The sequence below is a fragment of the Heteronotia binoei genome, chromosome 2, assembly GCF_032191835.1.
Source record: "Heteronotia binoei isolate CCM8104 ecotype False Entrance Well chromosome 2, APGP_CSIRO_Hbin_v1, whole genome shotgun sequence".
NCBI lineage: Eukaryota > Metazoa > Chordata > Lepidosauria > Squamata > Gekkonidae > Heteronotia > Heteronotia binoei.
In genome coordinates, this window is record NC_083224.1 from 114,960,517 (window position 1) to 114,987,372 (window position 26,856).

Genomic DNA, 26,856 nt, shown 5'->3' on the forward strand with positions numbered 1-26,856 from the left:
GATCAGGAAAACAGCTTTTTCTTTTTTGAAATAACATGCACATGGATCAGGCCCACATGGCTCATGCCAGGAGGTATGGGTCTGACCCTGATTACAGAAAGAACACAAGGTTTTATACTGCTTAAAGTTATACATCAGCAGAATCAAGCAAACTGGAAACGTGTCAAGACACAGGCGGGCCATGATTGGGCCTTTTCGGTACTTTCTATACATGGCATTACATGGCAGCATTATTTGCAGTCATAAGACAAGCTAAACCGCAGCTTTCCGGTTCAGTAAACAACTTCTTTGGGATTCTCCAGGAATCTGCTCCTGGGTTGCAAATACATATACTTCTGTTTCAACAAGCTGCCTTTCGTAACATCAGTTTGCTAGCTAGCTAACCACAGTCTTATTTCCTGGAGTCCTTTTGGACTTTCCAAGCAATGAAGCAATGCCAGCTTTCTGCAACACAACAGACGTATTTCACATCACTTGAAGTGCCTTTTACCCTGCCCTTCAAGCAAGCTTATCTGCTCCTCTTCGGCCCAACCAGTTCTCTCTCACCCTTTTACTTATCAATTACCTATCAACAGCCAATTTTATTTTGATCCTTAATTAACACTCGCCACAAGACAAAACAGAGATAATGTTAGAAGAGTTCTTTAGATCTCTGTTGACAGCTGCTAGAGTAAGATTGCATCTGTGCATGATTGAAGTCAATGGGTCTTTTAGGGTTAGAGTTAGGATTAGGGTTAGAGTTACAGTGGAGGTTATGATCAAGCTTGGGTTCTGGTTAGCCTTTGGCCAGCGTGACAAGACAGAGAGAACACCAGAAGACACCGTAGGTCTATGTTGACATTTGCAATAGGAACATTTACCCTTGGTATCATCGTGGTCAATGGGATCCTTAATGTTAGGGTTAGAGTTTCGGTGGGGATTACTTTTAAGTTAGGGTTCTGGTTAGCCTTTGGCCTGCTTGACATGACATAGAGAATGTCATAAGTAACCCTTAGCTCTATGTTGACACCTGCCAGAGTCACATTGCATCTGGGCATCATTGTGGTCAATGGGGCCCTTAGGGTTAGAGTTACCTAGGGGGTTACGGTTAAACTAGGGTTCTGGGTTTGAGGCTTTGACACTTAGTTGTGTGTGTAAGTTTTTGGATCTTGCCATGCCCTAATTGAAAGGTTGGAAGCTGTATAAAGAATTCACGAAACAGGGTACTCAAAAACTACTACCTCATATCTTCTATTTCTAGTTTTCCAAGCTATACATGGAAAGACATTTCTTCAATTCATATATGCAACGATTATTGGGACTTTGAAGATATTTCGACTTTTAAACTATGTTTGATCCTTTGGGACTCATTTAATATTTTTCAGGTCCTTGTTTTGTATCGTTCCACTTAGTAGGGTATGTTATGGTAATATTTTTGTATTTAGAAGAGTGAATGAATGTTTGTATTCAATACACTTATTATTTTGGTATTTAGAAGAGGCAGTGGTCCGCCCCCTCTTAAAAAAACCAACACTAGACCCAGCCGAATTGGCACACTATCGGCCGGTCTCAAATTTACCCTTTTGGGGTAAACTCATTGACAGGGCAGTCGCGTTGCAACTACAGAGTTTCCTGGAGGATGCTTCCGTCCTCAACTCCCATCAGTCGGGCTTCTGCCCGGGTCATGGGACGGAGACAGTGCTGGTTGCCCTGGTAGATGATCTTCAGCGGCATCTGGACTGAGGCGGCTCGGCGGTACTGATGTTATTAGACCTATCGGCAGCGTTCGATACGGTCGACCATCGGTTGCTGACCTGCCGTCTCGCCGTTGTGGGGATTCAGGGGTTGGCTTTACAATGGCTTGCCTCTTTCCTCGAGGGTTGGGGACAAAGAGTGGCGATTGGGAGTGAACTGTCCCGGAGGTGCCCGCTTGATTGCGGGGTCCCTTAGGGAGCAGTCCTTTCCCCAATGTTGTTTAAAATCTACATGCGCCCTCTTGCCCAGATTGCCGGGAGATATGGGCTGGGTTGCCACCAGTACGCTGATGACACCCAGCTCTATCTGCTTATGGACGGCCAGCCTGCCTGTGTCCCAGAAAACCTGGACCTGGCATTGCAAGCCGTGTCTAGATGGCTCAGGTTGAGCGGGCTGAAACTAAATCCAGCGAAGACAGAGGTCCTTTGCTTGGGTCGCCGTGGTCCAGGGAGAGAGATTCCCTTACCGGCCCTCGATGGTATGCCTCTGACAGCGGCGCACAGGGTTAAGAGCCTGGGGGTGCTATTGGAGCCTTCTCTAACTATGGAGGCCCAGATAGCAGCCACTGCCAAGTCCGCATTTTTTCATCTTAGGCAGGCAAGGCAGGTGGCCCCTTTCCTGGAGAACGGCGATCTGGCAACAGTGATCCATGCAACGGTCACCTTGAGGCTGGACTACTGCAATGCCCTCTACATGGGGCTGCCCCTGTGCCGAACCCGGAAGTTGCAGCTAGTGCAGAATGCCGCTGCCCAGCTGTTGTTAGGGCTCCCTAGATGGGAGCACATTCAGCCGGGGCTCCGGGGACTGCATTGGCTGCCGATAACATACCAAGTTTGGTACAAGGTGCTGGAGATATCCTTTAAAGCCCTTTATGGCCTGGGACCTACCTACCTTAGGGATCGTCTCTCCCTACATGTTCCCCAGAGAGTGCTGAGATCGGGGTCTCAGAACCTCCTTATAATCCCTGGGCCAAAGGAGGCCCATCTGAAAGTGACCAGAGACAGGGCCTTTTCGATTGCAGCCCCCTGTTGGTGGAACCAGCTCCCGGAGGAGGTGAGGGCCCTGCGGAACCTTGAACAGTTCTGCAGGGCCTGTAAAACAGCCCTCTTCCGGTTGGCATACAACTGATTGATACCGGGATGCCTGAATATTTAAACTTACGAACATCAGAATATTGAACACTGGAATACTTGAAGAATTGATTTAAGGAAGAGGTAGCATAGTATATTGATGTGAGTTTTATGTATTTTTATGTATTTTATTGTATAATCATTAATGTATTTTAAACTGATTTATTGTTAGCATTCTGTATTGTAAGCCGCCCTGAGCCCGCCTTGGTGGGGTAGGGCGGGATATAAATCGAACAAATAAATAATAAAATAAATAAATAATAAAATATTTTGTTTTATTTATATTGTACTGAGGCTTGTTTTCATGGAAACTGTGATTTTTCTCTTATCCCTCTCCGCCATGATTCTCTGTTTGGATTACACAATCCCCAGGTGGAGGCAGGGGATCCCCTAGTTTGGAGGCCCTGCCCCCGCTTCAGTGACATCAGAAAGCCGGGGGGAGGAAATGTCTGCTGGGCACTCCATTATTCCCTATGGAGACTGATTCCCATAGGGCGGTGTTTCCCATTTGCAGGGTCATGACCCGGTACCGGGCCACAGAAGCCTCACTACCGGCTCACAAGAAAAGCCAAAGCTAGCCCTGCCGCCAGCATAAAAAGCCCCACCCTGACTCTGTGTTGTGCAGAGAGGAGCTGGGCTGCCTCTCCTTCCTTCTCCTCCGCTCCCAGTGTTTGAGAGGAAAGCTGGCATGCACTGGCACTTTAGACCCATGAAGTGTTCTTTAAAGTATGAGCTTTCATGTGCCTTGAAGTATGTTCTTTTGGAAAGATTTCCCCGAGAGGCCTGGGTGACAAAGAAGAAAGTGTGTGTTTTTTTCAGCCAGAAGGGGTGGGGAGTAGGCATTCCAGTAGCTATTTTTTTTTACCAAATGACTCCTGGGCAGAATTTTTGCTGGCTGGGGTCATCTGATGGTGAGGAAGGCTTTTTTTTTTTCTTTGCCTCCCCTTCTTTCTTTCTTTCCCTTCAAGTGATGCTCTGTCTGTATTCTTGGTGCTGGGGAGGGAAGCAACAGTGGGAGGGCTTCTAGTGCCCTGGCACCACTGGTGAACATTCTGGTGCTTTTGGGGCATTGTATGAGGGAATTTTGGACTGGATAGTCCACTGGCCTGATCCAACATGGCTCCTCTTATGTTTATGTTCTTTCTTTCCATGTCTTTCTTTTCCTTTCCTTTCCTTCCATTTCATTCTTTCCCTTTCTTTCTTTCCTTCCATTTTTACTGGATGAAACTTTTCTGTTCATCATACTGTTGTTGCAGACATAGGAGCTCTGCCAATGAAAAGTTGGCACCCTCAGTTGTAGCCAGGTGGCATTCTATGAGATTTCTGTGAGTGAGTGAGAGTAGGTGTGGGGCAGAAAGAGATTATTGGAGATTACTGTGGTATATCTCAACAGCACTGGAAGAGATGGTACTATGAACTTGGCACCATTTTACTGGTCCTGCTTTTAACAGCTGTCTGACACCATATAAAACTCCTCCTGTAGATATTAAAAAGGATGAAAGTAGTTCACTGGCTAAGTATCTGCACAACAGGTTGCTTTTAAAGGCATGGGGAACACAGCCAGTAAAAAGCTGCAAGCCCCTCACAAATATCCTTTTTGGGATAACTGCAGAAAAACTTGTATGAACTTCATATAACTTGAAATTAATTCATTAATTGCAGTACAATTCTCTGCTACCTTTCATAGCAATTTCCCAATGTTTCAACCAAAGAAAAGTATGAAAAATAGCTGTCGAAAGATTTTCTTGAAAACAAGCAAGCTTGATTGTAGCTTGAGGCAGGGTTCCAGTAGTAGCAGCTGAAGGAAGGGCCTACTAAATGTGTCAGCATATTTTGAGGTAGAGCAACTGCCAGGGCCCAGTGTGGGTGGTACACAGTGCTGGCATTCCTGATGGCAATGGCAAAAGCACTACTAACTGCATACACTGGCCAGTGCTGTTGAGGAAGGGATGTGTAGGTGGTGCCTGCAATTGAACATGGGCATTAGGAGTGCTTGCAAGCTGGAGAAGAATACACAAACAGGTGCATGCAGGTGTGGTGGTGAAAAGAGAGGACCGCCCACTTTCCACGCCCATTTTGGCTCAGCATGAGTTTCAGAGAGATTTTTCTGGAAATGAAGTTACTTTCGAAGAAGAGGCAGATTTGGGGGAGTGCCCTGGAAGTGACATCACAGGAAAAGGTGGAGTTTTGGTTCAGTATGCCCCGGAAGTACATCACTTGGTTCTTGACACCACAGGAAATGACATAATTCCTGTCTCCCGGCTCCACCCCCAAAGTCTACTGGCTCCACCCCTAAATTTTAGTGGGTCACGAAGGAGAAGTGTAAAAATAACCGGGCGATGGGAAAGAAAAATTTGGGAAACCCTGCCATAGGGTATAATGGAGAATTGATCTGTGGGCATCTGGGGCTCTAGTTTTTTTTTTAGGTAGATGCATGAATTTGCAGCTTTGCATCCAGTGCTTCTCCTCAAAACACCCTCCAAGTTTCAAAAAGGTTGGACCAGGGGGTCCAATTCTATAAGCCCCCAAAGAGAGGGAGGAAGGAGTGAGAGAAAGAAAAATAAGAAGGAAGATAGAAGGCAAGAAAAAGACAAAGGCCCTTTCTCCACTCAGCTTTGCTCCAGATCTAGTGAACACTGAATCCGTCTGCTACAAACTCACATCAATCAAAATGCTTCCACATTTAAAAAATTGCTCCTCACTTTTTGTGGAGTTTTACATCTACATTTGCAAAAGAAGGAAGAAAGACTGAAGGTCCTCACCCCTTTCAGAGGCTGGTTGTGCAATTCATCTGTCTCTCAAGATTGTCCGGTCATAGGTATGGGGTTTTTTTGAAACCCCAGTTAAGGTGCTGCTGTCACACACACACTCCCAACCACCCCAAATGGGCTTTGCTTTGGGTTTGGTTGGAACTGGGTTTTTATTCCAGGAGTGGGGAGGAGAAGTGGGCAGAGCCACCAACAACCTAAAGCAGGGGAGAGATGCTGCCCCAGGCAAAGACCCCCATGCAGCAGTACACACATTGCTGCTGCATGCCACCTCTTTTTCCTTGCCAGCGAAGCCAGACTCAGAGGAGAAGAAGGCACCCTGCTCGGCTGCTCTTGCATGAAGATGAGAGCAGCCGGGTGGACCGGGAGCACACTTTTCCAAGCTTGGAGGAAAAGAACACACCCTGCTGGGCTGCTCTTGCTTTAAAGGTAGAGCAATCAAGTGGAGAGCATTATCTTCTGAGCCCAGCTTCCTTTGCAAGGGAAGCTGGGCTTAGTCAAGAGTGCCACCGATGCGCTGATCAGCCGCTCTCACCTGATAACAGAGGGGAGGGGGTGCTCCATAGGCAAGGCGGTGCCCCGAGCTGCCACCAACCTTGCCTACTCCCATGTGTCAGCCATGGGTCCTGCCACCCCAGGCAAGGACCCCCGCCCCTCATGGCAGTGCTCACATTGCTGCCATGCACCACCACTTTCGCCTATCCAGGACCCAGGCAGGTGAAGGGGGCAGCGGGGCGCCCCTCTGCCATTAGAAGGCTGTCTTTGTTTGCAAAGAAGGCAGCCTCTGAGTGGTGCACATGTCACCACTGCCTCTTTTGCCTGCCCAGGATGCGGGTAGGTCCAGTGCTAGGGCCTTGGGTGCCCCAGACCTGCACCTACCCCACACCGCCCCACCCACCCCCACCCTGCCACTGCACTCTCACCCACGATGTGGCATGGAAGGAGGGCTGGGTGGGCTCTGGCTGAGCCAGGCCTGTGCAGTGAACTCTTGGAGGTGTGGAGCACCTCCAAGAGTGCAGTGTGGAGGCATTCTCCTCTAAGTTGTGCTCAGAGAAGCTGCACCGACTCCCTCCCAAATGCTTTCACCTTGAAGGTGAGAGCAGCCAGGCGGGGTGTGTTCTCCTCTGAGTTGGGCCTCCCTTGTGAGGGAAGCCTGGTTCAGAGAAGCTGCATCAATGCCTCATCCAGCTGCTTTCACCTTGAAAGCGAGAGCAGGCGGGTGGGCCACGTTCTCCTCTGAGCTGGGCTTTCCTTGCAAGGGAAGTCCTGTTCAGAGGAGAGCACATGCCAATGCACCTCTGAGCAGTGCACTTAGTGACTTCCTGAATCAGTGCTCTTGCAAGGCAATGATGAAATGTGAGATGGGGCTTTGGGAAAAAATTTGAAAACTTGGAAGGAAAGTTCTACAATTATGACCTTAGATCTGGATGTTCAAGCAAACTCCCGTTCAAAAGTATTCTTGTAAAGTGAGGGGCAACTCCTGGTTGAAACTGTTTTTGATGCTTATTCAACAAACTGAATGTAGAGGACATTGAAAAATGCAAAGCAAGACAGAAGTGAAGACAAAATGCAATGTAGATGATCATTTAAAATGAGCACACAAAGAGGATCTTCTGCCCAGTGTAGAAACAGCCAAAGAGAGAGGGAGACAGATAAGGAATGAGAGGAATTAATAAAGTGAGAGTTATGTAAAAGTTTGGGAGAAAGAAATAAAATAACTATAGGAAGACAGGCAGGAAGGCAGGAATGTAGACAGCCATTAGAAGCCTGCCTTTTACGCCCTCCTACTTGCAGGTGGGGTGGAGCAAAAGGGACTCTTCAAATGGCTTCCTGCCTCTTAAAGCAAGCAGCCTGCTGTAGCCTAATTTGAATAGAAAGAGTAAAGACTATTTGCAGGTGGAAAGGGGGCTTGAGTATAGAGAATATAGAATATAGAGTCTGTTTCTCTGGTGCTGAACTTCTCCTTCCCCCCGTTGTGATGGAACACTCCTTTTCTGTCCATTGAAGAGACTTAACTGTTTGTTGTCAGAGTTTGCTTCAGCGTATATAGTTATTAAAGAGCCCCGTGGCACAGAATGGTAAAGCTGCAATACTGCAGTCCTAAGCTCTGCTCACGACCTGAGTTCCATCCTGGTGGAAGCTGGGTTCAGGTAGCCGGCTCAAGGTTGACTCAGCCTTCCATCCTTCCGAGGTCGGTAAAATGAGTACCCAGCTTGTTGGGGGGAAAGTGTAGATGACTGGGGAAGGCAATGGTGAACCACCCCATAAAAAGTCTGTCGTGAAAACGCTGTGAAAGCAACGTCACCCCAGAGTCGGAAACAACTGGTGCTTTCACAGGGGACTACCTTCACCTTTTTATATAGTTCTTAAATGATGTTGAATGTTACTTAAGTAAGTATATCTGCCACATGATATCAGTTCACACTGGATTCAACCACAGACTGCTGTAAATGAAGAGTTGGAATATTGCCCCATAAGGAGGAATTTCTGGCATATTTATAAATAGAATATACTGTATATACCTCATCTCCCAAACAGTGTGTGTGAGTGCTAAGTGAGTGCAACTTTGCCAGGGAGTGTTAGTTGGAGGCAGCAAAATGGTGGCAACGTTGTTTGGAGGCGGGGGGTGGGGGGGAGATGGACTGAGGAGAGGCAGCAGTGATCAGTAAGGCTCCAAGACAGCCTCTCAGCAGAGAACTATCTCCCTCAGATGTCAGAGGGTGATTGGTGGGGATCTGGCCTGACAGGGCCAGCAGTAGGTGGGTCACAGAGACTCTACGCAATGACATGGGGGGAATGGTGACAAACAGAGTGCAAGGCCACTCCTGTGGTTGCCACAACTTCCAATAAAAATGGAAGGATGAGCCAATGCGTGAGGCTTTTATTATATCTATGGTGGTATAAATTAAGAAGTACATAAATAAAGAATCAACAAGACAAATGATGGGACTTCCCAAAAAGAGCTGTGGTTCAGTGGGATAATACATAGTACATTTTGTTCTATGAATCAGATAAATAAAAATGTTTTTAATGCAGAAGGTCCCAGCTTCAGCTCCTCTGATCTAAGGTAGGTAGCATTTGAAAAGACCTTTCTATGCCTAATAACCTCTGCCACTTAGACTAGGTACTGTTGAGGAAGAAGGAACAACAGCTTAAATTGGTGTGAGCAGGGGTCATTTTGTAGAAAAATAGGTGGTGGAGCTCATCCAGGGATTTTTATGCAGCTGCAAGGAGGTGAAACTCTCAGAAAGGTTCAGGAGCTGCACTCTTGTGCGCTCCCACTGAATCTGAGGCCTGGGTATCAGCCCTGGTATTTCCAACGTTTAGGAAATGTGAGAAGTGGGATGCCAGTCATGCTAATGCCAATGCTCTTCCAAGACTCCAGGCCCAGTAAAGGAAGTCACCCCAGGATGTTTATTGCATACATAATTTTCATTCTTTGGCGGGGGTGGGGGTGGATCAAGGCTGGGAAAAATATTGAGATGGAAAGGTTCCAGCTCTGGGCCCACTGAACATAGAGGATAAAGGCTGTGGACTGTTGTGGGAGACATAATTTTCTATGTGAGCCTGCAGAACAAACAGCAGGACCCTCCACTGGGACAGTTTGTTGACATGTTTATGATGATGAAGTGAAGCTGAGCTCTCCAAGTAGGATGCTGTGAGTGACAAAGTAAAGTGTGACACTGACTGGAGGGCCCATATAATGCTAAATATCTTCAAAAATTACACTTTCTTCCTATTTGTGACCTTTACACTGTGGAGTTTAAGAGGTCTCATTGCTCTACCAATACATCACACATTCCCCTACACTTGGAGTACCGGCTTTAACAACAATGACAACAACCCAGCAGGCGCCAGTGGTGGGAGGCTACTAGGATGGAATTACAGGGATTCTGGCAATAATTTATGGGCCTGCTTGGTTTCAATGAAAGGCACGGCACTCTCAGAGCGAAAAATCTTGCCCAGCGGACAGATCACAAATCCCAAGTGAATAATGAAATACCTCTATACAACATCACATCACTCATGGTCATGTTTATGACATGTGACCATGCCTGCAGTGGGACTGGACAGCATAGATTCTCATGGGAAGAACAGCTTCAACAAAACTTACTGTTTGCAAATAATGATTTCCAGGTTTTATCTGAAATGAGGATTACAAAAGAGCCAACTGAGAGACATTGGTGTGTAATTTGGGGTTCTGTGATGCACCTCACTATGTAAGCACCTTGCCTATCCCAGACTCCAACTTTTATTTCTATGATGATTAGCAGTTCCTGCAAGGACTTCAAGCCCTGCCTGACCTCCAGAGATTTTTTATTATTATTATTGCAGATTCTGCCTCCTCCCATGCTTTCTGTAAATAGCATTTATCTTGCTTACCCAAGCACTGTGCACAGATGTCTTGAGTCTTGAATTTTAATAATTCTTCTGCTCTGCTTGTTTGGCAATCACTGACCCAGGCACTAGCTAGACGGTTTCATCCCATGTTATTATTATTACTAGATGGTTTCATCCCATGTTATTATGATTATTATTATTATGTTCATCCCATGACCATAACTTGGTTGTATTCCTACAAGTTTATGGGGATTTTGGATGCTTTTGTATGAGTTCGCCTAAAAGAAGCATTTATGTAGTTATTCTAAACCACTCAGAAGTAAATTCCACTTTATTCAGTGGGGCTTCCTCCCAATAAATAGCTTTTAGGATTGCAGCCTTTAGTGACATACCTAAATGATTGTCTTGCATCACAGTGATAATTTAAGACTACCAGTGGCATTCCCTCATTAATGCTCTCCATACACCAATTTTAGAAAGAGGTAAGTGGGAGCTGTAAAACATGACAATTTCCTAGAAGTGATATACAACTTTTTTTTTAAAATCCTATTGTTTGTAATAAGTTATATACTTATTGGACTTGGAAGACATTTTTGATTTAAAATATTTCTTTTCTATCTCAAAGCATAGGCTTGGATCCACTAGAGTGTTTCCATGAAGAGAAGGATTTCCACCTGTGGAGTGTGAGTTTTTTCCTTCTCTCTCTTGCTACATTCCACCCGTTGCTGCTCCTGGGGGAAAAGTAGAATTTTGGGCTCATTCTGTGCTGCAGAGGAAGGGGGAAGGCAAGAAATCCACACTCCATAGCAGAAATCTTTCTGTCCACAGAAAAATACCAACATATAATAAATAAAACCAACAGCAATTGCCTGATATATCAATATTGTTAGCTATAGCCAGAGTTACATTGGCAGCTGTGTGGAAAAATAAGAAAATACCCATGATTGAGCAATGGCAAGCTTGACTTTGGGACTACTTCATTATGAGTAACATTTCAGATAGTTAATTATACTAAACTATATAATTCCACCGCAAAATTTGCTGAAGTTTGGTTTCCTGTAGTTCAATATATAACTGAAAAAGGTATACTTCTCAAGAATAATGTAATGTACTGAGTGACGAGACGTGTTGAAGGCAACATACTTTATTAGCGGTACATCACAAGAGGGTGAAATGCGGGCCGGATCCCACTATATATACAAACCCCCGGAACAACCTTCAGTCTGGCCAGGTCCAATCCTGGCCAGTTAAACTTCCCGCCACAGATCTTGATTGGCGGGGTAGTTTTGCGCGCTACATTGAGTGACTTCCCCTGGTCACCTCTGTAGCGTCGCTGCGCAGTAACTTCAGGACCGCATTGCAAGACACAACAAATACACTGGGTTTTTTTCAACAGACTTCTGGTATATTTGTAGACAGGGCTTTATTTGAAGAAAAAGCCCAGCAGGAACTTATTTGCATATAAGGCCACACCCCCTGACATTACCATTGTTTCCCACAGGGCTTTTTGTGGAAAAAGCCCAGCAGAAAGTCATTTGCATATTAGGCTACACCCCTGATGCCAAGCCAGCCAGAACTGTGTTCCTGTGGGTTCCTGCTCAAAAAAGCCCTGCTTATAGATAACCAACAGATATGAAAATGTCATATGTCAAATGGGTGACTGCCCAGATGTTGTATGTTATTAAGAACTATAATGAAGCTAGACCGCCTTTGTAAGAAATTTTTTTAAGTTTTAAATTTATAAATCATTTATATGTGTTTCTGCTTTTAAAATCATAAGGTATTGTTATTGTTGTGTTATGATTGTGAGCCACCCAGAGTCCATGTGTGGAGTGGGTGGCATACAAATTTATGGTAAATAAATAAATTAAATTTTGTATATTATTATTTAATACAATATAATAAAAATAAAAAAGATATTATTTTCTATCAACTAAATATATAATAAAAGAGCTGCAGCTAAAAAGGCCCTTCTTCCAGGAGCCCCACCACTGAAAAGATTGCAGGCACTCAGAGATGAACCTTTGCTGACAATTTTAATGGTCTTGCAGATTTCATAGAAGATCCAGTAGTCTTTCTTTTTGTAATCCAGTTCTATGCATTTTGAGGAACCAGGGGAACAGTCCTAAACAGGTCTACTCAGAAGTAAGTAAGCAAGCTGTTATTCACTGGGGCTTACTTTCATGAAAGTGCCATTGGGGTATTTCAAATGAAACACACAGAACAGTATGGTCATTTACAGACAGCCTTCCTAATTCCTGCTATGGTGTAGTGGCACCACTAATGATGATAACTAGAGAGTGCTATTGCAACTTCTAGACCAAGAGGAATCAGGTCAACAAGGGCTGCTAACAGACAGCCAGCTCAGGGCAGCATCAAGACAACCCGGAAGTGAGCTGGCCAGAAAAGGAGCACCTGGGAGTGTCCTGATGTCCCGTGGAATAGGGATGAGCCGCAGGTGCCCTGAGGAGCACTCATGTGCCCCGCCCATGGCTCCCTGGGTGCTTTCTGGGTGCTTCCTGGCCATCCAAATGGCTGGGGAGGTGCCTCGGAGGCACTCCAGTAAAAAAGCACCACTTTGAAAGTGGTGGCTTTTAAAGTTGCCTCCTGGTGAGTTGGGGACAGTGTGGAGGTGGGGTGGGGATGGCAGGCAGATGTGCACAGGTAGATGTGCTTTTTGGGGACACTTGCTTGCCATCCCCAGGGCAGCTTAAACCACCCATCTATAACCAGTCAAGGAATCTTTATTAGAATCCCAACTGAGGCTTTATAGCCCCTGACCCTGGCCAGGCATCTCAGACCAAGACATTTATATCCAGGTCCTGATCACTTCCTGAATTGGCTGCTTAACGTTGGCATGTTTGCTGATTTAGAATTAAATCCTGTCAAATACAGTGGGGTTTACTCCCAGGAATACATGGTAATGCAGATTTTCCATATTTTTATATATGTATAGATTTAGAATTCTAGCAACCCATCCAGTGTTTAAGGGCATTTGTAACTGGAAATTAAAATAAAATATATCTATTATAATCTCTAATCTTTTTAAATAATCCTGCTAGCTGCTACCTGCCCCTGAAAAAAAACAAGGAGTATTTTAGCATTATTGGCCTCATTTTCAGTTCAAAATAAGGTAATCAATTTAAGGACCAGAACCATTTCTCTTTTTCAGTAGGCACATTGGCTTCCTAAACCTCAAAACTGCAGCACAAGCAAATTTATAAAAGCTTTTAAAAAGCACAGCAACTCCCAGAAGTAGAAAAATTATTTTTTTCTTTGTTTGCCAGAAGCTAACATATTTGATTATTTTAACATATCTGAATGGCAAGAGTTTTCTAGAAAAAAGCATTTGTACCAAAGCACGGAAGGATATTAATAGCTTTGTTGAGCAGTCAGTGAAATCTTGCTTGTTTTTACAGCTCAACTGAATATTCACAATGAAATTCATTTCTGTCAAAATTGGCTTGATCTGAAGGTCTGATTTTAAACACACACACACACACACACACCTCTTTCCTTTTTTAAAGTCAGGGTTGGTATGCCTGAAAAAGACTGCATTATCTAAGGAAGTGAATGACTCCAAGGTAGCCATTCGAGTATCAATTAGGATAAGGCTATATTCCACCTCTGTTTCTTTTCCTACCCCAAATATGACAATGGCTAGAGGAGGAGGTGTCCTCAGTGGGTGGTTCAGCTCCATGTAGGGTTGTCAGGTCTGACTCAGAAAATGTCTTGGGATTTTGGAGGTAGAGCCAGGAGACTTTGGGGGTGGAGCCAGGAGCAAGGCTGTGGCAAGCACGATTGAACTTCAAAGGGAGTTTCGCCATCACATTTAAAGGAACCGCACACCTTTTCAATGCCTCCCCTTCACTGGACATAATGGACGATGGGGGCACCTTCTTTTGGGGCTCATAGAATTAGACCATCTGGTCCAATCTTTTTGGAACTTTTTTGGGGAGGGATTGAGGAGAGGCATCAGATGCTATGCTGAAAATTTGGTGCTTCTTCCTCAAAAAAACAGCCCCCTCCCAAGCCGATACCCAAACTTCTTTGTCCTTCTGATTGCTGATTTGGTACTGTGTTAAAAGTATGCTTGGAACCTTTTATTTCTTTTTAATAAACATCTTAACATTTTGAATGCTGGCAGTAAATCTCTGTGCCCAACGTAGTTCCCCAACATAGGGGAGGTATTTGTGAGTTTCCTGCATTGGCTTGGGGTTGGACTAGATGACCCTGGAGGTCCCTTCCAACTTTATAAATCTATGATTCTAACCTTACACCACACTACTTTAAGAGGAGAGCCCCAGGAAAGGGAAAAGCAAGCAGCCAAGGCAACTGGTTTTCAATTATCCAGCCCCCTTCCTCTTAGAAGGAATTTGCTCTCTGTGGTAACTCTGTGGTATTCTCTTAGCAATTTCTCTTAAGTATTAGGCCAAACAGCCAGCATGTTTAAACGAACACCTACAAGGATTGTTTGGCTTAATACTTAAGAGAAATTGCTAAGAGGATTATTGCAGCTTGAAGAAGCTTACGCGAAACAAGGGTTCAGTACGACCTTGTCCTTGGAAACTTGGATTATTGGCTGCATTTTTTGACAAACATTAAACATCTGGAGTACTACACCAGGATTTCATGGAACGAGATGGGAAGTTTTACCACAGGATAAAAAGAAGGACTCTTGGTGCTAATGCTTCCTTTTTCATTAAGGACTAAAAGTTAAGGTTGTTTTGTAATTTATGACGGTGGAATTTATATGAGTATGTTTATGTTTGTTGACTTTGTATAATTCAATAATAGAAGCTGGTTTTCACGGTGGGTTATGTACCTTTATTTTTCTATCACCTGGAGATTGGCAACAGCGGTTCCCCAGGAGGAAATGTATGCGTCAAAGACTGGCTAAAATTGGATAACGAGAGATTGCTAGCTACCACCAGTGGGGAATGGCTGGTCTAGGGAATGTCTGGTCTAGGGATAGTGGCTACCACCAGTGGGGAATGGCTGGTTTAGGGATTCCAGTGCTCCTGGGGAGGGGGAGGTATGGCGGTGGGAGCAGATGATATAAGGGAGGGAGACCGAGACAAGTCAGTGCTTGCTCACCCTACAATCTGCGTCCCATCCCAACGGTGGCAGGTAGTAGGGCCAGGTTAAATTACTCGCCTCCGTCATTGGTGTTATGCAACGCCAGGTCCATTAATAATAAGATCTCAGTCCTTCAAGAGTTTTTACTCGAACAGGACATGGACCTGGCCTGCATGACCGAGACCTGGGTTCGAGAGGGTGACACTGTAGCCCTCTCACAAACAGCTCCCCCGGGTTAATCGGTCTTTCACCAATCACGGACTAGCGTGGGGGGGAGGAGTGGTGTTGTTCATACGGGAGGCTTACTCCTTTAGGGCACTCCCGGCCCCAAGGATCGAGGGTATTGAATGTGCCGGTTTGGCGTGGGAGGCCGGAGAGGGGTTGGCGGTCTGGCTGGTGTACTGTACGCCTAACGCACCAGCCAGCGCCTTACCGCCCCTACTCGAGGCAGCGACAGGCTGGGCGTTGGAGCACCCAAGGCTGATAATCCTGGGTGACTTCAACGTCCATGCTGATGACTTGGCCTCCAGTCAGGCGACGGACCTGGTGTCATCCATGGCGGCACTAGGACTCTCTCAACTGATTACAGCACCCACTCACCAGGCCGGACACATGTTAGACTTGATCTTTGCGGCCGGGGTTATGGTGGACGATAAGCGGTGAAGCGGTGCCATGGTCGGACCACCTTGCCCTTAAGGCCCGTGTAGACACACCACTTCAAATCCGTTTAGGCGATGAGCCTATTATGGCTCGTCCGCAGAGCCAGATGGGCCCGGAACAGTTCCAGACAGCACTGCGGGATCCCTGGCCCTCTGGTGAACCCCTTGATGGCCTGGTGGAGACCAGGAATAGCCGGCTCTTTAGGGCCATTGATGAGATCGCACCGCGACGCCCTCTGCGACCTCGGACTAGGTTGGCTCCGTGGTGCACCCCGGAGTTACGCCAGCTGAAACAAGGTCTTAGACGGCTAGAGAGGCAATGGCGGCATACTCGTGATGAAGCTCTAGAACATCTTATAGGGAGTTTATGAGGTCCTATGAGATGGCAGTCAAGGCCACAAAGAAAAGATACTTTGCGGCTAAGATTGCATCTGCAAATTCGCGCCCGGCACAATTATTTAGGGTAATTTGGAACCTTACTGCACTGCCGCAAGGCAAACCAAATGTTAAGGAATTGGAGATAGGCTGTGAGGCTTTTGCGAAATTTTTTGCAGACAAGGTCCAGTCGCTCCGCCATGACTGCCCTACCATATTAGATACAGTAAGTGAACTCGAGGCCCCGTGCGTGTCTTCTGGTTTGATCCTGGACCACTTCGACCCGCTCAGCTTGGAGGTGGTCGACAGAATCCTTGTCGCTGCATGCCCAACTACTTGTGATCTGGACCCATGCCCCTCCTGGCTAATTAAGGCCTGCTGAGAGGAGCTAAGATGTCCCATACGGGACATCATAAATAGATCTCTTTCGGAGGGCTCTTTTCCAACGCCCCTGAAAGAGGCAATGGTCTGCCCTCTCCTGAAAAAAGCTATATCTGACCCAGCCGAATTGGCTCACTATCAGCCGGTGTCAAATTTGCCCTTTTTGGGCAAAATTATCGAGAGGGCTGTGGCGTTGCAGTTGCAGGGCTTCTTGGATGACACTTCCTCCCTAGATCCATTCCAGTCCGGCTTCCGCCTGGGCCATGGGGCGGAGACAGTGTTGGTCGCCCTCATGGATGACCTCCGGCGACATCTGGACCAAGGCGGCTCGGCGGTATTGCTGTTGTTAGACCTATCGGCGGCGTTCGATATGGTCGACCATCGGCTGCTGACCCGCCGTCTCGCCGACGTAGGAATTCGGGGGTTAGCCTTACAGTGGCTTTCCTCCTTCCTTGAAGGTCGGGGACAAAGGGTGGCAATTGGGGGAAAGGTGTCCCAGAGGCGCCTACTTAACTGTGGGGTGCCCCAGGGGGCAGTTCTCTCCCCGATGCTGTTTAACATCTTCATGCGCCCCCTTGCCCAGATTGCCCGGAGGTACGGGCTGGGTTGTCACCAGTATGCTGATGACACCCAGCTCTATCTATTGATGGATGGCTGGGCTGGAGACGTCCCTGAAAATCTGGACCGAGTATTGCAAGCCGTGGCAGGATGGATCAAGTCGAGTGGGCTGAAGTTGAATCCAGCGAAGACAGAGGTCCTTTGCATGGGCCGTGGTGGACCAGGGGAGGAGATCTCCCTACCAGCCTTTGACAGTGCATCACTGATATCAGTGCGCCGGGTCAAGAGCTTGGGAGTGCTTCTGGAGCCTTCCTTGACAATGGAGGCACAGATAGCTGCCACTGCCAAAGCCGCCTTTTTCCATCTGAGGAGGGCGAAGCAGTTGGCCCCTTTCCTGGAACACGGCGACCTAGCAACAGTGATCCATGCAATGGTCACCTCGAGGTTGGACTACTGTAATGCCCTCTACATGGGGCTGCCCCTGTACCGAACTCGGAAACTGCAGCTGGTGCAGAATGCAGCGGCCAGGCTGTTAGGTGTAGTGGTTAAGTGTGCGGACTCTTATCTGGGAGAACCGGGTTTGATTCCCCACTCCTCCACTTGCACCTGCTGGCATGGCCTTGGGTCAGCCATAGCTCTGGCAGAAGTTGTCCTTGAAAGGGCAGCTGCTGTGAGAGCCCTCTCCAGCCCCACCCACCTCACAGGGTGTCTGTTGTGGGGGAGGAAGGTAAAGGAGATTGTGAGCCGCTCTGAGACTCTTCAGAGTGGAGGGCGGGATATAAATCCAATAACTTCTTCTTCTTAGTGGGACTATCTCGGTGGGAGCATGTGCAGCCTAGGTTGCGGGAGCTGCACTGGCTGCCAATTGTGTTCCGAGTTCGTTACGAGGTGCTGGTTATTACCTTTAAAGCTTTATATGGCCATGGACCTGCCTACCTTAGGGACCGCCTCTCTCCATATATTCCCCAGAGAGCACTGAGATCTAGCTCCCAAAATCTTTTAAAAATCCCTGGACCAAGGGAGGCCAAATTGAAAACAACCCGAGAGCAGGCCTTCTCAGTAACGGCTCCTCACTGGTGGAACCAATTACCAGCGGAGGTTCGAGCCATGCGGGACTACAATCAGTTCCGAAAGGCCTGCAAAACCATCCTTTTTCAAATGGCCTTCAAGACTGAATCTTGAAATGACATCCAGCCATCTGACATACATCCGATAGGTCTTGTATCATAGCACCTTAATTGTAATGGTTTTAATTAATTAATTAATTTAATGGATTTTAATGTATTTTTCTGTATAATGTATTGTTGTAATCATGGTATTTTCCATGTCTGTGAGCCGCCCTGAGCCTGCCTTGGCGGGGAGGGCGGGATATAAATAAAAATTATTATTATTATTATTATTATAGAAGGCCATGACCTAAAATTAGGGTGGCACACATATGTTTGGTACAAAAATGAAGGGCAGAAACATTTTCATAGTCATTTGGTAAGGAAGTCATTAGGAATGGTTTGGGGAAAAATAAAGAGGCAAATATATAATAAGATCCCTTTATGTGTCAGTCCATCCAATGCTTTTCCCCAATCACATCTAATTGTGAGTCTTTATATAGATATAAAGATGTATTGGTTCAGGAAGGACAATTAAAATCTGCAAGTGACCTGAAAGTACAGAACATAGTTAAAGACTGGTGGCCTATGATGCAGTTAAATGCAAGATACTACAAAGATAAAGAACTGGGTTTCTATTTGAAGGAGTGTGAATTAGATAAATGTATATTTGGAAAAGAAGAAAATTGTTCAGCAGAATGTATAAATATCTTTTTTCAACTGGAAACCCAGGATGAAGAGGTTAAGGAAGTGATGGTTCAATGGGCCAAAAATATAGGACAGAACCCGGAACTAGATAAGTGGGCCCAGGTCTGGAGAATAAATGCCAAAATGACAAGATTGGTGCCATATAAAGAAAATATCTTTAAAATGATATATAGATGGCATATAACACTGGAAAAATTGGCAAAAATGTATACAGGGTTATCCAATCTTTGCTGGAAGTGCGAGGAGCAGGTCAGTACCTACTATCACATGTGATGGGCCTGCAAGGCCTGCAAGGGGTACTGGATAAAGGTCCATGAGCTGATCCAAAACATTCTGAAACTGTCAATACCATTTAAACCTGAGCTATTTGTGTTAAATATGTTTTTAACTGAGATGGACAAAATGACAAAATATATGATAATTCATATAATAACAGCGGCAAGAATTATATTTGCGTAATGTTGGAAGAAAAAAGAGATTCCGACTATAGATGATTTGATAGTAAAGAAAATTAATTTAGCAGAAGTAGACAAATTGACTTATATGCTCAACACTCAAACATGTAAAAATAAAGTACAACACTGGTCAAAGTTCTATGAATGGTTATGTAAATGTAATTGAAAATGAAAATGTAAATAACATTAAATGAGAATGGTAAAAGGCTAAGAATAGAGGGTGAATGGAAGAAGAAAAAGAAAAAAGTTGCATATAAATAGAGGTGATAGAGAGTAACTGCTTACCTCACTTTTGTTTTTGTTGTATGAGTTCAAGTTGTGTTTGTGTTATATTTTATGTTCTGTGAAAACTTTGAATAAAATAGTGAAATTAAAAAAAAATGAATAAGGCCTATTGTGAAGAAAAATACAATGGGTTTTAGAAAGAGGGTCTGGGTGAGTGCCCCCCCTTGCTGTCCTCCCACCCACCCACCCATTCATCCCCACCCACACACCTCAGGGGAGCTGATTTCTGCCATCTGGAGAGCAGTTGTAATTCTGAGTGATCTCCAGCCATCACCTGGAGACTGGCAACAGTGGCTCCCCAGGAGGAAATGTCTTGTTTTGAGAATGGAGTCTATGATATGGTATCTGTCTGAGGTCCCACCCCTTCTCAAACCCACCCTCTCCAGGCTCTACCCCTCAAATCTTTAGAAATTTGCCAACCTAGAGTTGGCAGCTGCTAAGTCACACTGGCTGTCATAGGGGGGCTGCTGTTGAACAGTAGCAAGCAGTCAGGACTGGTTAAGTCATGCCAGTCAAGTGGCACCAAGTCACCCAGTGGGTGCTCCAGGCCTAGGGTAGCCAACCACCAGGTGGAATCTGAAGATTTCCTGGTATCACAACTGAACTCCAGACAATAGATATCTCTCCCCCTGGAGAAAACAACTACTTTGGATGGTGGACACTATGGCATTATATTCAGCCAAGGGCAACCTTGGTTGCCTAGCAAAAGCCTCTGGCTAGCAGCTTTCTCAGTGGCCCAATCCTCATCTGTCCTGGGGCAAGGTTGAGGGGAGGGGGGAGTGACAGGAAAGAGGTGGCCACTATGGCCTCTGAGGAAATGCTTTGTGAGGCTCCAGTAGAGCGGCAGCCCTTTCTGAGGCCAGTTGATGGAGACCTCACAGAGGAACTTCAGAGATGTGTCTGTCTCTGAGGTAAGGCTGTTTTGTAGCTTGTTCAGTGTTCCTGCACCTGCAGTAGGCAGGGGATAGGGTAATCAGCCAATGGGAACCCAGAGGTGGTGACTGATTCATGATGGGCCAATGGTTTGTTGAGTGCACCCATCAGCCTATGGTAGTACTCCATTTGGCCACCACCATAGGGAAATTATTATCTATGATGGTTTTAAAATATATGGTGGTGCTGGGCATTTTTTGAATGTAAGAGGACCATATATATATATATATATATATATATATATATATATATATATATATATATATATATATATATATATATATAACATTCAATATGGTCCCATCCATTAATGCTTAAATTTGCAGATAGGGGCCAATCAGAGAGAAAAGAGGTATCACTACAAACCTGGGTGGAGGGATCCAGGATCGCAGAAAAATCCAAAAAATAAAAAAGTGGGGTATTACAACGCTCCCCCAACAGAGAACATTTGTTTTCAAAAGCACACATGCAAGGGATATGCAAGGAGGAGGAGGAGGCCAGGGGAGAAGAAGCAGTAGTCACTTCCAACTCCTCTCTCTCCTGAAGAAGCAGCTAAACTGACAATGTTCAGGGGAGGAGGTGTATTACCAGACAGCTCCTCCTGCTGCACCACTTTTATCTCCCACTGACATGGTAAAACTGGAAATGGGCAGGGGAGAAGGCATGATCCCCTCTGCTGAGGTGTCAGCACTTGGGGCACATGGTGGAAGAGGACCCTCTCCCCAGGTCCTGCTGAGGTGGCAATCCTGGAGACAGGCAGAGGAATAGGCATGGTCATTGTTGCTGTAGTGTATCGGCAGCCATACGCGTCCACACGCAGAGGCGACTGGGCGGTCCCAGGAGCCTCCAACGCGGGGCGCGGAGTCCCCCGCCAATCACCAGCTGTGGCGGGAAGTTTAACAGGTCAGGATTGGCCTGACCTGTCCAGTAGGCTGTACCGGGGATTGTACATAAGCGGGACCCGGCCCGCGTGTTCTCTCTCTTGCAACATGCTCCTAATAAAGAATGTTGCCCTACTTGCGTCTCCTGATCGAGTACGTTACAGTTGCTAACCCTCTAATTGCCAAGGCAGCAGCACGGGAGGAAGGAGTGGGGAGGAGTAGCAGAAGTCAGAGCCCAAGTTTCATGGGTTAGGCAGAAGCCAGAGTCCAAGTCTCAAGGGTCCCCACTTACTATTTCTAAACTACATTTCCTCCTCTTTTCTGTTAACCTTTAAAGCCCTTAACAGTCTGGGACCCTCATACCTACAGCACTGGGTCTCCTGTTACAAACCCCTGCACTCACTTCAGTTATCATCTAGGGCAGGGGTGGCCAACGGTAGCTCTCCAGATGTTTTTTGCCTACAACTTCCATCAGCCACAGCCAGCATGGCCAATGGCTGGGGCTGATGGGAGTTGTAGGCAAAAAACATCTGGAGAGCTACCGTTGGCCACCCCTGATCTAGAGGCCTCTTGCATAGCTAGTGCTATGGGCTCTTTCTGCAGTATGTTTTTAAGTTAAGAGAATGCAATTCAAATTACTATTGTGTCTTATAACTCTTGGAAATAGATTTAATGGCCTCAGGTGGCACAAAGCTTTGGATGTGTAAACTTCACCATTATTCCATACATAAAGGATCATTATACATTTAGTTCCAAAACAATTAAAACTAGTATGAGGAAAATATCAAGAGAAAAATGAAAAAAGTTCAGGTTTGCTAACAAATGTACTTATAATTTATTTATTATAATTTATTTATTTCTCCCACGGACTCAAGGTGGATTACACATAGTGAACCAGTACAATCACAAAAATATGACATCCAATAAACAATGCATTAGTATTACAGAATTCTGGAACCACCAGAAACAACTGAAGCATAACATAAGTACACTTAGCATAGCATGAATGCACACTTAATGGGGAGCTGATGAATGATGCATGGTCATACCTTTGTCTCATTCACACATCACATTTTAAAATGTACACTTTTGTTATTATTATTATTTATTTATTTATTTATTGTATTGGATTTCACCCACCCCAGCTTGTGCTGGGCTCTGGGTGATGTACAACTTTTAATTAACAATCTAAATTTTAATATTATATATGTGGAGCAGCCCTGAATTAATTCTAATTGCTAAACAGTGATGTCAGCTTGTCATGAAGAAGTAAATTAGTTCAAGGGAAGGAACAGGGTTACCCCAGGGCAACATGAAGTCAATTTATATAGCACATATCCTAAGTATGAGGTTTGTCTTATTCATATTCTGCCCTGTAAACAGGTGCTTAACTCACCTCCAGATATGAGTCTGCAGATTGTATTAGGAATATTCACATACATTATTCATACTTGAAATTTTCATAGAGAGCCAGTCATTGAAATCTCTCCCAGAAACAATCCCATATCTCAAAAAAGTTATATGTGAATCAATATCAAGGTAATTGGAGGAACAGGAAGACATGTATATATTATGATGAAGCAGTCACAGTTAGGAGACAAACAGGATGAATATTAAAAGATTAATCTTAATACAAACACAAAATATTAAGCTGGCACCACTGTGGTCCCAGCTGTACTGCTGCTTTGGCTACATCTGAATAGTTCCCAAGCAGAGAAAATGAAATACTATACAATGCCACTTGCAGAAAATCTTGGGTGTCTGAAGAGACTGAACCAATTCTTTTTAAACCAATTTTTATTATTCTGCAATATATTGTAATAATACTCATCATCTATTATTAAAAAGTTAATACAAATGCATTACATATTTCTCCTTCCTCCCCCCCCTTTCATGACCCCAACAGTGTATTTTAATTAAATTGCTAAAAATAAAAGGTAATTTTATCAATTAAATAATCTTCATTTAAAAAATCTTAAAACAAGAAGAGAAAAAGGAAAGAAAAAAACATATGTTATAGTTATAATCCATCTTCATTATAATCCTTTAGACTTTATAAAAAAATTGAAAAAATATGTTCACATAGTCTCGCTTTTTGACTGTAGTCCATTTATTATTCCTCTAAAGTTCAACTATTGTCAAAAATCGCCAAGTATCCTTTAACCTTCCATTATTTTTCAACATATTTTTGAAATTTTCCCCAGTCATTTTTAAACTTCTCTAAATCATATTCTTTTAAGATTCTTATAAACTTGTCCATTTCACTCCCATGCATAACTTTTAAAGTCCAATCCCACTTTTCTGGTATTTTATCTTGCTTCCACATCTGCACATATAATGTCCGTGCAGCTGAAAGCATGTACCAAATTATCGTTCTATCTTGTTTCGGAAATTTTTCCATTTGTAATTCCAACAAAAATTTCATTTGTAATTCCAACAAAAATTCCATTTGTAATTCAAACAAAAACTTTTCCATGACCTTCTAGTACTAGTAGTTTTCTATTTAGTAACGTCATCCATTCCTTGATCCACACCAGACATACTGCATCATGGTACAACTTTAAATCAGGCAGTTGGAAACCTCCCCTTTCTTTTGCATCAGTCAAAGTTTTCATTTTAATTCTTGGTTTTTTCCTGGCCCATACAAATTCTGAAATTTTCCTTTGCCATTTACTAAATTGTTTATTATCCTTCACTATTGGAATTGTTTGAACCAGGAACATAATTCTTGGTAAAACATTCATCTTAATTGTGGAAATTCTGCCCAGTATAGACAAATTCAACTTGTTCCATTTTATCAAATCTCCATCAATCTTATGCCAAAGCTTCTCATAATTATTTTTGTTCAAACCAATATTTTTTGTTGTGAATTCCACACCTAAATATTTTACTTTGGAGGTAACTTCACACTCTGTTAAGCTTTGTAGTTCTTTCTGTTTGCTCTTTGACATATTTTTGCACAAAATTTTCGATTTTTCTTTGTTTATATAAAAGCCTGCCAGTTCTCCATATTCTTGTATCTTATGAAGCAACAATGGTGTTACATGAGTGGGGTTTTCATTTATAAACATTACATCATCTGCAAATGCTCTGTATTTATAAGAAAAACCTCTCAATTTCAGTCCCTCTATCTCTTTATCTTCATGAATTTGCATAAGCAAAACCTCTAAATTCATTATAAATATCAATGAAGATAGAAGGCAACCTTGTCTTGTTCCTTTACTAATTATAATTTTTTCCATCAAATCTGCATTTATACAGAGCCTTGCTTGTTGTTCAGTATATATCGCCTTCACCATTCTTATAAAATCTTCTCCCAATCTCAGTTTCTCCATCACTGCAAACATAAAATCCCAATGCACATTATCACATACTTTCTCTGCATCTGCAAAAAATAATGCTACTTCTTTTTTCAGGATGTTTCTCATAGTATTCAATAATGTCTATAACTGTTCTGATATTATCTCTAATTTGCCTCCTGGGAGAAATCCTGCTTGCTCTTCTTTAATAAAATTATTCAAATGCTGTTTAAAGCATTCTGCTAAAATTCTAGCATATATTTTATAGTCATTGTTAAGTAATGAAATTGGTCTATAGTTTTTTTATGTTCGTGGAGTCTCTGTCTTCTTTCAGTGTCAATGAAATTACTGCTTCTTTCCATGTATTAGGTATTTCCCCATCTATTCTTATAATATTCATCAATTTCTGAAGTTTTGGTAGCAGCACCTCTGTGAGGATTTGTAAAATTTTGCTGTAAAACCATCTGGACCGGGTGCTTTCCTTAATTTCATTGAATTAATTGCTGCCTCTATTTCTTCTTTTGCAATTGGTTCATTTAATACCTTCTCCATATTTCCTGTTAAGGGGTTTACTTTAATTTTCTGTAAATATGCATCAATTTTTCCCTTGTCCACCTTTTGACATTTAAACAACTTGACATAATATTTATAAAATTCTCTTTTAATTCCTTCCTGGCCAACAATGTCCTTACCTCCCGATACAATTTTGTTAATAATTTTATTCTCCCCTTTTTTCCTCATTTGCCAGGCCAAATATTTCCCTGGTTTATTCGCTCCTTTAAAAGATTTCTGTTGAAGTCTTTTTAAATTCCATTCCACTTCTTTGTTTAACAAATGTCTCAATTGACTTTGTAATATTGTAATCTCCCTTATAATTTTCTTTTTCCCAGGTCTCTTTTTAAGCTCCTTCTCCTTTTTTCCAATCTCTTTCTGAATGTCCATCATTTGCTTGTCTTTGGCTCTTTTATATTTATTGTTCAATGTAATTAAGATGACCCTCATTACCGTTTTATATGCGTCCCACACAATTTGAAATTGAGTATCCTCTTTTTCCTTAATTTGAAAGAAAGATTTAGTCTCCTTTTCCAGATACACCACTACTTCCTGTTTTTGTAGCAAATCTTCATTTATCTGCCATCTTAGGGTCTTTTTCACGGGTTTTGCAGACCACATTAATGGATTGTGGTCTGCCCCTATTTTAGGAAGAATCTCTATTTTTTTCACTACAAGATCTTTTGTAATCAATAGCATATCAATTCTTGAGAAAGAATTATGCCTTGCTGAAAAGAAAGTATAGTCACGTTCTTTAGGGTTAAATTCCCTCCATATATCTTCCAGACTTTCTTGTTTTACTGAATCAAAAAATGACTTTGGTAGTTTTCCTTCATTATTGTTTTTCCCAGATCTGTCCAAAATATTTTTCACTGTTCCATTAAAATCTCCCATTATCATAATTTGCTCATACATCACTTGATCTAATTGTTGCATAATGTCTTTAAAAAAAAGAGTCTTTTGCTCCATTTGGGGCATACAATCCCAATAACAAAGTTCTTTTATAGTTCAACATCACTTCCACCGCAATTTATCTACCATCATCGTTTTTAAAAATCAATTTTGGGTCTAATTCTTGTTTGACATAAAAAACAACACCCCTTTTTTTCTCCTTAGCCAATGAACAAAATTCCATACCAAGTTGTTTGTTCCATAAAAATTTGTAATCTATTTGTTTAATGTGTACTTCTTGTAGGCAAATTATATTACATTTTTGTTTCCCAATCCAATGAAAAGTTGCCCTTCTTTTTTGTGGTGAATTTAGTCTATTTACATTCCAAGATATTAATTTGTAATCCATCATGATTTTTTATTTTTAATCTGTACTCCCAAATTCCTTATGTTCGTCCAAAAACTTCATCATTTCTTGTAATTGTAAATCTCTTTCCTTTGTATTCAAAACTTAAACCCTCTGGAAGTATCCATCTATATCTCATTCCATTTTCTCTCAGCTTTTCAGTCAATTTTTTGTACAGTCTCCTGTCATTTATGACTTTCCTTGGCAATTCTTTCATGAGTCTTACACTACTGCCATCCACCTCCATTGTATTTTCAAATTGTTTACTCAGAATCTTTCCCACCATATCTCTTGAGATGAAACCAATTCTTTTCA